Source organism: Plodia interpunctella, chromosome 28 (genome assembly GCF_027563975.2).
Source record: "Plodia interpunctella isolate USDA-ARS_2022_Savannah chromosome 28, ilPloInte3.2, whole genome shotgun sequence".
Classification (NCBI taxonomy): domain Eukaryota; kingdom Metazoa; phylum Arthropoda; class Insecta; order Lepidoptera; family Pyralidae; genus Plodia; species Plodia interpunctella.
Genome location: NC_071321.1, coordinates 267,076 through 281,676, shown reverse-complemented (window position 1 = coordinate 281,676; position 14,601 = coordinate 267,076). Strand labels below are relative to the sequence as shown.

The 14,601-nt window shown below is 35.5% G+C and overlaps 1 long non-coding RNA gene across 10 annotated transcripts in view; it reads right to left on the bottom strand.

Annotated features, from left to right (window-relative positions):
- LOC128681682 (uncharacterized) overlaps positions 1 to 14,601 on the bottom strand; it is an 87,239-nt gene that overhangs the window by 46,960 nt on the left and 25,678 nt on the right. For all 10 annotated transcript variants that reach the window (XR_008406045.1, XR_008406044.1, XR_008406042.2 and 7 more), the window contains exon 2: positions 2,602 to 2,631. This is a non-coding gene — a long non-coding RNA (uncharacterized LOC128681682). The remainder of the gene's footprint in view (positions 1 to 2,601; positions 2,632 to 14,601) is intronic.

Below are 14,601 nucleotides of genomic sequence, written 5' to 3'. Positions count from 1 at the left end.
AAATTTGAATTGCACTTTTCGATTTAAATTATTTAGTATTTTTGGGAAAAATATCTTAATTATGTAAGAGCACAATGGTGTTTATTCCAAATAATGCTTATTTTAATTTTTTCTAGTGAAATATATTTTTTAAAGGATCAAAACTTTTTGTGTCATACTCGTGCAACTTCTGATGCATAAAAAATATCGTAAATTAAAAAAATAATTCAAAATTCCTTTTATTTTGGGGAATTCAATAAACGTTTTGTGATATTTGAAAATAATTTTATCAAATTTCATTTTAAAACTATTTTTGATAGCACTATGAAAATGTTAATGGAGAATGCGAGCATCAATATTTATTCTTTCTATTTTAATTATAATAACAGCATTTCAAATAATATTTTAAATCTGCTTGATTAGAAACATGTTTATTCATTTTAACAAACAATTTTGAGCACACGTTTATAATTTATTTTTAACGTGACCCTAAATGATTTTACAAAATATTTACCACAAAATATATGCCAATTCAATGTATGAAATTGATTTCTGTATTAAAAATACAATATATTGTGAAGTTGATTATATTTTTTAGGGTCACCTATCAGCTTTATTTGAAATATTTCCGCTGAAACGACATTCCGTTTTTGCAAAATTTATAAAAAAAAATAATACAAAACCGATTATTAAAAGACAAATGAAAACAATTAATGCTTATATTTAACATGTAATTCTAATGCTTAAAGAAATACTACCTACCTTATATACAAACTTGTCGATTTTTTTGCGACGGTATAAATATATTTCTGTAGGCGATATATATTATATAATAAGGAAACAATAAACACATATAATACTAGTACCAAAGTATTATTTGAGTAAATAATTACGATTCAAATGTTTCAGACAGGAATATCCTTTATCCACTAAATCGATTTATCCCAAAGATAAATAATGTTGATTTTTTTAAAGAAAAATACGATTATGATTATTTACAATCCCATCTAATATTATAAGTGCGAACCTTTGTGAGTATGTGTGTTTGTTACTCTTTCACGCGAAATCTATTGGACGGATTGCTATGAAATTTGGTACACGGGTAGAATATAACCTGGAATAACATATAGCGTAATTTTTATCCTGAAACTCTCACCGGAGCGGAGCCCTGGGGCGTAGCTAGTAATAAATATAATAAGTGCTACATTTACTGAAGAATATAGATCATTTTCCAGGACGGAACCACGCTCCAATAGGCATATAGTGTTCGTATCATTTTTTTTTATATCAGCAGTCGATCACAATCACAACATATATTTTTTTATATTTTATGACCATGTACTTTGTTATATTTAAAAAAAAACTGTAAGAAACAATAATGGTGAGCCCTTCTGGCATGATAGGGACCAACACTATTCAAAGGAGTTTCTTTAGGCATTTCTTCTCAGCAGTGGTCGTTCCGAAATGCCAGTAGATCGTAACTTTTTGAGAAATTACTATCGATAATAATATTAGAAATAGAAAAGATTTGTATTTTTTCTCTTTCTAATATTAATAATTTCTAATATTGGTTTTTCTCTTTCTAATATTTAATGACTGTTTGATGCCAAAATAAAGAGAGAAAAACATGTTTGTTTGTAATAAACAAACTAAAAAAACTACTGGGTCGATTTCGATGAAATTTGGCACAGAGATAGACGAAATTTTCTGGTTTCACCCGAGCGAAGACCGGGACGGACCGACGCTGGTATATAAAGTTTGACGTGAAAAGTGCCCGTGAAGGTGTAAATCTGAATAATTATTTGATATTTAGCATATAACGCAATGAACTTGGCATTGTCTCGATTAGATATTGTAATTACATAGGCGTGTGACGTCATCGAATGATATTCAACGCTTAGATTGTAATATCTAAACAGTTATTTTACCTATAAATATATTAACACAAATCACACAGATTGAGCTAGCCCCAAAGTAAGTTCCAGACTTGTGTTATGGGATACTAACTCAACGATACTATATTTTATAACATATACATATATAGATAAACATCCAAGATCCGGGCCAATCAAAAAAAGATCATTTTCCATCATGTCCCGACCGGGGATCGAACCCGGGACCTCTCGGTTCAGAGGCAAGCACTTTACCACTGCGCCACCGAGATCGTCTAAAGTCTATTAAGTCTAATCTAGAAATTTTAAATTACAAAGTACTAGCTGCGCCCCGGGGCTTCGCTCCCGTGGGAATTTCGGGATAAAACATACCCTATGTGTTATTCCTGGTTATATTCTACCTGTGTACCCAATTTTCATAACGATACGTCCAGTAGATTTTGTGTGAAAGAGAAACAAACATACACACAAACGTCCACTCAAACTTACGCATTAATAACATTAATAGCTGCGCCCCGGGGCTTCGCTCCCGTGGGAATTTCTGGACAAAAAGTACCCTATGTCCTTCTCCGTACATCAAACTACATGTATGCAAAATTTCAAGAAGATTGGTTGAGTAGATAGAGCGTGGAGAGGTAACAAACAGACATATTTTCGCATTTATAATATTAGTTAGGATTAAGATATTAATAGGATTAATTTTATGAAAGACTTAAAAACAAAAACTTACCCAACCTGCTCCCTGAGGTCCGTATAAAACCTGTAAAAAATATATATATAATAATTTAAAAAAAAACAACATATTCTTATTAACAACAAAAACAACTGATTATTTTTCGTCATAGGATTTTAAAATATAATTTATTGTTTTTAAAATTAAACAATAATAAAGCTGATTAAAACCTAATTAATTAATTTCACCTACTTCTTTCCAATTGGTCAACTTTTTTGTCTAAAACTACATTGAAATGTGACGTCACAATTTTGGAGTCATTCCCAAGTCAACTTCAACAAGTCTACTTTAATCATAACAAAAATAATAAAAGTTATTAATAAAAGTAACATTTAATTATTGTATTTTGTTAAATAAAATACCTACCATTATTTTATTGGTAGGTATGAATTTTATTTTTTACTCAGTCAAGTAACTAATAATTACGAAGATCCGGTAGTTTTTTTAATTTATCGCCTTCATTCATACAGACAGATAGATTGATGCGACATGCCAAATCTTTTTTTTATAATTTAACTAGAGCCTCGCCCCCGCTTCGCTCGGGTAAAACCATAATAAAAACAGCCTATGTCACTACTGATGGTTTCACCTATAATTGTATCAAATTTCATCAAAATTGGCCTGGTAGTTTTTGAGTTTATTCATAACAAACAAAAATACAAATTCTTTATAATATTAGTATGGAGTATATGATAGTCTGACAAAAAGAGATTCTGAACACTGCCAAGTATTGGGAGAAAGTTGGAAAACGGGAACCTGGGCTCCGACACTCTATGGATGAGGAAGGCCTCTCAGACGAGAGAGATTTTTCGTCGCCGTAGCTTGCCGACGAATGACTCAGCGTCAGTTGTCCAGTGACCACGAACCTTTGTAACAAGGTCCAAAACGTCTGGGAAATAAAAAAGGTATACGTGCGGGTATTTAATACCTGTTGTTTACTATATAAGATATGATCTATCCTGTTTTGGTTGTCAAATGCACACGCACAGAAGAAAATAATATAGGAAGCCAAAGTTTGGACTTGAAGGAGGATATGGAGGTGTTTATTTCTCAATTATGCAAAAACTACTGGAAAGATTTCCATGAAACATGGAACATAGATAGAATATATCGTAGAATAGCGAATATTATAGTTTTTTTGCGAAATTAGGCATTATAGGGGGGCAGCTAGTATTACTGTAAATGTCGAAGTAGATGAAGAATTTAATCACTACTTCACGTCAAATATACCGGACAGTTTTTGATGAAACTTGGTACACAAGTAGATTAATATCTGGAAAAACACGTGTATTATTTTTTTTATTAAAATTCTCACAATACGTGAAATTCCAGGACGCCTAGTCCATACTTTAATACCGACACTATTATTATAAGCATATGTGAATATGTTTATATTTCTTTTACGTCAATACTGAGCATTGTATTGAGGTGATTTTTGGTGTGGAGATATTTGGAGAACTGAAGAGTAATATAGGCTAATTTTAGACCACAAACGAAGCCGCGTGCAACATCTAGTATTATTACAAACGCGGAAGTTGTTGATACAGATAATTATTCCTTCTTGCTAAAATACACTTGACGGATTTCGATGAATTTTTGCACACAAGCAGGAGATAACCTTGGAAATCGTATAAGATATTTTTAGAATTGAATTTCCCATTAGAACGGAGACGCGGAGCGTTTGCTAGTGCGTGCAAAAACGAAAATGATGACGTGTTGCCAAGGCCGTCTCCGAGCGCAGAGTTCGTTGACTCGGCTCCCCGCACGTCCGTATTATATGTATGTATAGCAACCTGGCAACAAGAATACACCGCTCATTTGTTCCGGTATCTCTCTCTCCCTCTCTCTTCCACGCTTGGTTACATTCACGGCTGCGAAGTCGCGAAGTCTGTAAAAATAAACCTTACATTTTGAAGATCCGGCTGTTATGTTACAAATTACAACTGGACCTCTTTGGGAATGAAATTGTTGCCTATCAGCCAGGTTATATGCTCTTTAGTCGCCTCTTGAGGTTCTGAGTTCCACTTATGGTATATTTTAGGGCGGGAGCCACCGAAACAGGGTCTGGGTATATCGTGCTTAATATGTATCATCTTACTTAACTAGCCTATACCTCCCGTGGGAATTTCGGAATGAAAAGTTGAATGAAAGTGTGTCAAATTTCACCGAAATCTGTTCAGCCGTTTTGGCATAATATAGTGACAAAAAGACATCGAATGTAATAACATCTCATGACAACAATAAAAGATTGTGTTATAAAAATGTAATTTTTGTAAAAAAAAACTTATTTGTTACAGAACTTCTGTGACTCAGTTTTCGTGGAACAAAATATCCTAGTATATAGTATACTAGATGTTGCCCGGGGCTTCGCTCCTGTGGGAATTTTGAGATAAAATATAGCCTATAGCAATCTTGGATAATGTACCTTTTTTAGGGTGAAATAATTATTATTGAAATACCTCAAACATACAAACTCACAAAGTCACTAACGCTTACCTGTTTATAATAATAGTATAGATTTTAGGTAGGTATTAGGTAGGTGTTTTTACGGGGTTGTATGCTTAGTCGCCCCGTACGGGCCATGCCTCACTGCTGAGTCGTGCTCCGTTGCGACGATGCAGCACGTTGCCTCTCCGACGTTTTCCGTTGTTTTCTATAGGTTTTAACACTTAGGTGCGTTGACATGTACGTCGATACTTCATACAATTTCTGCCTCGTACTGCGTTGTCTATCGGTGGACGTCAAAATGAGCGTGACTGAGTAATGAGGCATGGCCCTACGGATGTTTCTCAGAGCGTCATTATAACTTTGCTTATTTCAAGAATGTCAAGAATTAGTTTTTCTATCTGACTTCTATAAAATAATTGATCTGACGAAAAATTAATTTGACGACCTCGTTGACGCAGTGGTAAAGTGATTGAAAATGATATTTTTCTCATTGGCCCGGGTCTTGGATGTTTATCTATATATGTATTTGTTATAAAATATAGTATCGTTGAGTTAGTATCACATAACACAAGTCTCGAACTTACTTTGGGGCTAGCTCAATCTGTGTGATTTGTCTTAACATTTATTTATTTATTTATCTGTACTATAGTAATGTCAATGTAGGTACTGTAATAAATTGTAAGCCCTTCTGGCATAATCCGGAGTATGAGTTTCTTTCGGCATTTCTTCTCAGCAGTGGTCGTTCCGAAATGCTAGTAGTTTGTAGCTTCGGTAAACATCATTTAATTTAGAATATTACGTGAAAAAGTGCCTGTGAAGGCCTAATTTCTGAATAAATGATTTGATTTGATTAATTTGCGCGAACCACACATCTTACGTTTGAAGTGTAGACATGAAAAAATTACACATTAATTACATGACATTTCTGGCACAAACTTTTATTTATATGTCATCAGAGTGATCCTGTTGTATACAACACGTGATACTAAAACCATGCTGTAAACCTATTAGGAGGTCCCTTGTCGCAAGCCAATTCTGGGTGCACCATTATACATGATTATAATAATAATGCATTGTTGTGAACACTGAAGCGCTGTGAAAAATTTCAACTCTATACAGTCCGGAAGTAGGTGAAATTCAATTTGCAAGACTTGATTACAGACAGACAAACATTGGGACAGATGAAAATAAATAAAAGCTTGTAAAACGAATCATATAACCATTAAGGGTGGGTTGCACCGTCAACATTGACGTTAACTTTTACGTGCCCAGAAAAACGCAAAGTTTTGTCTAACGTCAATGGCGCGTCGGTTAAAATCCACGTGAAATTTGACGGTGCAATTCCATGGACTCGAAAATCTTGTTCATCTAACTTTATGGTTTGAAGCATAGATTTATAAGAAGTATACATAACTAATTATTTTCAAGATTACATATTACAGGAAAAGTCATCTACTTAGTGTGAGTTCTATCTGTCAACTTTGACGTTGACATTGACGTGCGCGCCTATTTTTAGACGTAATGGCGTCCATTACATTTTTCTGCGCCGTTTAAAGTTAACACCAATGTTAACTGGTGAAACCCAATCTTAGATAATCGTTGCCAGTTAAAAAAGTGTTACACAATCAGATGATATATTATCAGATGATAGCATTTGAGATTGATCGCTTTTGAATTTGAATTAAATATGTTTCATAAAAACAGGTACTGATTTCCTAGTAAGTATGTTGGCGCCATTCAGGCGCCAGTTCACGTCCTCTGGTGTATACTATCTTGGACACTTCTAGGGTTCCGTGTGTTGAAAAAAACCCAGAACTATATATAGGAACTGAGTCAGCCGCCGAGTGACCACGGACCTTTGTAACAAACTGTGGTGTGTGCGCGTTAATTTGTCGTGTTTAATATAAGGTTACTGGTGTCTAACGCATAACCTTCCAAAGGCGCATAAGGTACATTGAGACTAACATCTTTCGTTCTACGATTTTTGTCTAAACGTAGTAAATACAAAAAATCCTTTTTTACTTTTAATGTCGTTTCTATAAAACGTTAACTCTATGTTCGATTCCGCTACACAACGCTACTGTACTGTCTCATGTTGCTCGGCTATTACATAGAGTTAAGATGTATACATCTTCACAAGAATCACAAGTTAGATTGTTATATATATATATATATATATATATGAAAAATAAATCACGAAAAGTCGTGGAATAAAAGTTTCTTGTTTTGATGTACCCAAGTAGTCTTTAGGATAGGTTTTGCGTTTGATACCACCTTACCTTACCTTACCACATGAACCCTTTATATCAGAAACCCAAATACGACTGGATATTGTGGAGTCTGATCATCTTCGAGAGTCGAAATGTATGAAATTATCATTAAAATTACACACCTGATTTTGTCGTCGGGTTTTTTTAATTGATAGTGTGAATCCTGAAGATTTAAGTCATTATTTCATTTATTTATGGTTTAGGTGTTATCTATAAGCCTAACTATAACTAATGCGGAAGTAAGTTTGTTTGTTTGTTACCTGTTCACGCTCCATATACACAACCAAACTTCTTGAAATTTTGCATACATGTAGTTTGAAGTATGTAGAAAGACACAGGGTACTTTCGTCCCGAAAAAATTGTCATTACAATTTTTCAAATTTTAACAAAGACAAGAATGAGTTTTACTATATGACTTTACATTAATTACTCTGTACTGTAGTAATGTCAATTTTATGAATGATTGATTTTGGAAATACGGCGCAACGGTCGAAATGCTTTGCGAACCACCCTCCCGTGGGAAATCACGCGGGCGAAGCCGCGGGCAAAGCTAGTTTATTATGGTTCTAAACGAGTAAATCCGGGAAGGGTGCTAGTAGCATACAAATCTAAAGTCAGCGTTAACAATTAGCATATTCGAAAATCTATACTATTATTATAAAGAGGTAAGCGTTTGTGAGTTTGTATTGACTTCAACTTGTTTGAGGCGGGTAATCTCGGAAACTACCGAACCGATTTCAAAAATTCTTTCACCATTAGAAAGGTACATTATCCAAAATTGCTATAGGCTATATTTTATCTCAACGAAGCGACGAGCGAAACCCCGGGCAACATCTAGTAAAGAATAAAGTCAGAATAGTATAAAATCTTTAACGTTGCCTTCGAGTTAAGCAATTCTGGGCTCTGTCTACCAAGTAAGAGTTAAGACGTGATACTGTATCTGTATTAACCTTTATTGTACAACTAGCTGCGCCCTAGGGCTTAGTTCCCATGGGAATTTTGGAATAAAAACTAACCTACGTGTTATTCCTGGTAATATTCTACCCGTCCAAATTTCATAACAATCCGTCCTGTAGATTTTACGTGAAAGAGTAAAAAAACGTACACACATACTACCTCACAATCTTTCGCATTTATAATATTAGTAACGGTTCGTTTCAACTAATTATATTCATATTAATTATATTAGAGGATCATCGCTCCAAGAACAGTGTGGTTCGAATTATATTTACTATCGATAGCGTTGCGGTGCGATATGAATTCACTCGTGAGACTTAAATTGTAAAGGTTAGGCAATAAACCTGTTTAAAATTGCTGACACTAGTTTTAATGTCTTCTTTGCAGACTCCTCTAAGGAAATCCTGTACAGGACTTAATGCTATGCTACATACAAGCAGTATCTACCTTACGGTCAACCTTAGGGTCATAAAGATGTAATGTTATGTCGGTGAAAAAATAATAATACTTCTCAGATGCACGATTAATCAAAATTCAAATAATTTATTCAGAAATTAGACCTTCACAGACACTCTTTCTCGTCTATTTTTATATTTACAGTTATTTCTCACAAGCTACAAACTATTGGCATATCGGAACGACCACTGCTGAGAAGAAATGCCGAAAGAAACTCATTTGAACAGTGTTGGTCCCTATCATGCCAGATCGGCTTACCATTATTGTTTCTTATAATGTTTTTTTCTAATAATATACAAAAGTACATAATGTACATAGTCAAAAGGTATATCAAAACAGGTTACGATTGTGATCCGAGTGCTGAATATATATATATATCGATGTGAAACACTACCTGATTATTATATTTACACTGAATAAGATTTTATTTTTACAAAAATTTCATTTTTGACACAAGATTTTATTGTTGTCAAAGAGATCTTATTGAATGTCATCAAATCATGTCCGTGCTGTAAACCGGTATGGAGTTTCCACATCCGGAGCCGTTCCTGGGTGTACCATCAGGTCATGCTCATTGTGAACAATAATAACAACATAACAACAATATAACATACAATAATACATATAATAACATACAAACTAAACGTGTTTACAAAATTTCAGCTCAATCGGTTGAAGATATCTGCTTCAAACTTGAGTTGCAAGATTCCACCCGAGACACAGGGACATAGCGACATACATTGCAAGTTTAATAAAAGCTTGTAATAAAACATCAATAAATAAATAAATTTATAATAAACAAATATTTTAGGACAAATCACACAGATTGAGCTAGCCTCAAAGTAAGTTCGAGACTTGTGTTATGGGACACTAACTCAACGATACTATATTTTATAACATATACATATACAAGACCCGGGCCAATCAGAATAAGATCATTTTCCATCATGACCCGACCGGGGATCGAGCCCGGGACCTCTCGGTTCAGAGGCTTTACCACAAACACACACACACCGAGGTCGTCAATATTTTATATAAATCAATGTTCATTCACACAATACATATAACATATATTTGTATTGTGTGGATGAATAATAAAATAATATATTCCTGCACTAGGATTGTCAAGAGTTATAGTTTTAGTCAGGTGGGAGAGAAATCATTTAGCATTAAGTTCGCCATTTTTATACAATATGTTTAGACTTACACTTAATAAAACTTACAATAGAAATAATTTATAATACGAAAGTTAATATTTTTTTTACATACAATACGGATAAAATGGTTCGTTCAAACTAGCAAATCATTTCAAAAAGAAAAAAAAAAAACATTTTTTTCATCACAGTTATCAAGAAAAATCGAATCAAATACAAACCAATTTGCATAAATTAGGACACGATTTTAATAAATTTAACACCAGAAGCCGTATTGAGAAATTCAAATATAATATCGAATATAATTATCATAACGTCACATGAGAAGGGCCAAGCGATGTTGCCGTCCCGTGCGAAGGGTGGGAGACTCACGCGCACCTCATTGGCCCGTTTAAAATTCGAACGCATCTGTTGCAGTCAAAATGCGCCCGAATCATAGAACACACTATTGGTCTATTCAAATTTGGAACATGATGTTGCCATTGGCTCTTTAGGGCGCTCTATGGTTGGGTGCAACCATTTTTTATGGCACAGGAATAGTCGTTATAAAGTTTTTTATACGGGTAATTTTTTTTTTATTTAAGTAGAGGTGTGGTTGGTTGGCTACTAGCATTTTTTGTGTGTGTCCTTTCGACCAGGTAGCTATTTGGGCGGGGTCAGTTGTGTTTTACATAATTTTTTTTTGACATTTTTCTAGGAATTGTTGCCCTACTTTTAGTTGTTTGGTTCACTATTGGTCTTTTAGTAAATTATATATTTTTATATACGTCGACCACTCACCACGCCTGCGCGCTATCTGGAGGTCCTAAGTTCGATTTCCCTGGCGGGTAAATGTCTGTAAAACCTGTGTGACCACGAATATTTATCTGCGGTTTTGAGTGTGTTGTGGCCGTTTCTGTGTTTGTGTCCGCGATAGCTTAGCGCTTAGTGTGGGCCGTTGAGTATTGTACATCCATACAAACATAATAAAACATAGTAAATAAAATGAATAAAATAAAATGCGTTTATTTAAAGTCCTCTGCCGCGCCTTTATCTCGGTCTGTTCGTAATAAACTCAAAAACGACTGCACGGGTTTTCATACAATTTTCACCAATAAGTAGATAGTATGATTCCTGAGGAAGGTTTAGGTTATAATTTATTGTGGTTTATGGTTTTATTCAAGCTAAGCCGGACTGATATCATATTAAATAAAAAAAATCACAAGCAAAAATAATTAGTTTAAATCTTTTAAAATTATTGAAAACCTTATATACAAAAACCCGTCAGGTAAGTAGTTTTTGGGTTTATCGCGTTCATACAGACAGACAGAGGCACTTCTTTTTATAATACTTATATAAGAATGTGTAACAAAAACTTCGTATGTAATACGTGCACAAGTATTTGTAACACTCTATAGGCATTATATGTTGCCATACTAATATTATAAAGAGTAAAGATATGTATTCTTGTTTATAATGAATAAACTCAAAAACTACTGGGCCAATTTTAATGAAATTTGGCACATAGGCGAAACCTTCAGGAGAGATATAGGCAAATTTTTATTATGATTTTACGGGGCGAGACGCTTGTCTCTCATAAAGCTGTCACAAGTCGTACACGTCATACTAACACAGTATAGGAGTCGCATGTCCGATTGTCCACTATTAACGACCCGACTGTTATCAATGCAATACACTGCAACAAGATAACAGATCGATGACCGCGCTCATATGGCTATAATGTGCACCAATTGCGTTTGTCCTTCCTATTGTATTTACCAGAGACCTTGGTGTAAAGGTCATCTGCATACCTCTCATTATTTCAGCCAAACAGCAACAGAAGTGGTGGTGTAATGGTTAAGACGCCCGCCTGTGGATCTAAAGGTCTCAGGTTCGTATCTTACTCGTGCCACATGAGTTTGTATACCAATCATATATAATAGTTTTCATAGACCACCACTTGCTTCCGGTGAAGGAACACATTGCGAGGAAACCTCTGCACACTGGTTAACAGTTTAGTTCACTAGTGTGTATGCGAGACTACCTGCCACTAGATGGCGATGAGTAGTCGTAAAATCATGTCAGATGCCTTTAGGCGACTTGAACAAAATCTGACACCAGTATTAGCAATAACACACTCGATATGATCATGATGAGCCAAACAGCAGCGCTTGCGTTGTTGTGTTCAGGTTTGAGGGTGAGAGAGAGGCGGTGTTACTACAGGGTTACTGTGGCAAAAGATTCTAGGACACAGAGAGTAGACGCGTGTGACGAGTGACAACCTCAGACCGAAACATTGTTCGCCGAAAGCACGTTTCGGCGAATAACTTTTTTTCATATCTCAACTAGAGGCGCGTCCCGGCTTCGCTCGGCTAAAAATATAATAAATTATACCCCTAAACCTTCCTTAGGAATCACACTATCTATTGACGAAAACCGCATGAAAATCTGTGCAGTAGTTTTTGAGTTTACCGCGAACAGACAGACGGACGCGGCAGAGGACTATGTTTTATTATATTTAAGGATAAACGTGTTCATGTGCGTGTGGTCTGAGGGCCCACTTCTTGAAATTCTATGAAATATGCTTGGGATTTAGTGAACATTCCGAAAGAATTGTGAAAATTGGAATTAGATTTTGTGAAAGACAAATGAGCGAGATACGATGTTTTACGAATGGCCCTCAGTCCTCACAGTGTGGTCTGAGGGCTCACCAGCATCTCATAAATTATACATGCTAACAGATAAAGTTTTTCAAAACTGAATTTACCGATAATAATCCAAGCGTATCTAGAATTTGAGAAACCAAACAAAAAAGTCGAGGAAACTTGCTGTCGGTTGTGTATCTGTGAACATAAAATAAAATATATAAGGGTACCTATACAAGGTACCCTTATATATACCTTATGTTTATACCTTAGTGAGTAGGTATACTAAATTAAAGGTACTGACAGCTGATACATTTTTGCATCAATCTTGCGTGCTCTCGATTACATTGGTAGCTATGACGCCACAAAGCCCGGAGTCGACAGCGTAAAAAAACAAAACCTAACAATTTTACTATCGGCCGCCTACCTGATTATTGTCTCAGCTGACAAAAATTTTAGGACACATGATACGACACGATTCTTTGGATATATTATAGAAGGAAAGGTAGAAAGAAGAAGAGGCAGAGGAAGACCAAGAGAGAGAGAGAGAGCAGACCTACTTCTGACAAATAAAAGAAAAAGTGAGCGTATCAACAAGTGAAACATTTAGCGATGGAGAAAGTACAATGGAAGGAGCTCCATCGACAAGAGCCTCGCTCATAAATTACATATTGTTGATGAACTAGCCTCCAAAGCTATGTCTGGCAGGTCATCATCAACATCGATTGGAAATCAGGCTACTTATTGGAAACACTAATCCTACAAATATTATACTTAAATGCGAAAGTTGTGAGTATCCCTATGTATGTTTGTTACACTTTCACGCAAAATCTACAGGACCGATTGTTGTGAAATTTGGTACACGGGTAGAATATAACCTGGAACAATAAATAGGGTACTTTCTATTCCGAAATTCCCATACGGGAGCGAGACCCGAGGCGCAGCTAGTTCATTTACAAATTAGACTTTTAAAAGTCTAATTAATATTTCTCAACCGTTTCATACTATTTTATGTCGTCTGTGTTAACATCAGGTTTTATTAAAGTCACCTAAAGGCATCCGACATGACTTTTACGACTACCTATCCCGCCATGTAATAGCAGATATTCGGATACACACTAGTGAACTAAACTGTCAACCGGTGTGCAGGTTTCCTCACGATGTTTTCCTTCACCGGAAGCAAATGGTGATCTATGAAAACTGCTATATATGAGTCAGATTGGTATACGATCTCATGTGGCACGAGTAGGATTCGAACCTGGGACCTTTCGATCCACAGGCGTCTTAACCATTACACCACCACTTTCTTGATCAACTTTACGTTTTGCAATTTTCTTGGTCATATTAGGAAAGCTTTATGAATCCAAAATCGAGACGTTATAACATACCTATCACTGTCATACAAGCTCCAAAATTAGATGATTTTGTTATGGAAATTAAAAAAAAAAACAGATTTGACTTGATCTCGACTTCGAGTATTCCCGGTTACAATTAGAGCTGTGACGCCCTAAAACCGAGAGTTAGCCATATATGTTATTGTTTTTACCCAAGCAAAGCCGGGACGAGCCACTAACATTATACGAAGTACCAGCCAGAAAGAGGCCAGATCTCTTTCAACATCGCGTGTTCAAGGTTGAATTAGGGGCTGTGACGACACGAATCCTTGAGCTGAATAAGAAATAAAGTTTCGAATTTTCGAGGTACCGCTGTAATTTTGCGACCGATAGCCGGCCTGATGTAAACCCAATTTGGTAATGCCATAGTTTCGTATCAGCAGCTAAGGCTCGCCTTGTGTGACATCCTGGATATGGAGTGGTCCTATTCTAAGACGGGAACCACACCCCAAAAGCTCCCATCAACAAATATGCCTATAAAAATCACGATTCTTGCTTGAAGAGATACTAAAAAGCCCATAAAGTTGAATATAAACCGTAGATAATTCTAGAATTTCTTGCCTACATTCCTTAAATATTCAGGTAGATAAATCGATAGAGCCTTGGACTGCAAGGAAGAAAAGGGGAGGGGGGAGGGTAGAGACGCCCATTTTCAAAATGGCGCTCGTGACGTAATAATTAAAATAACAATGTA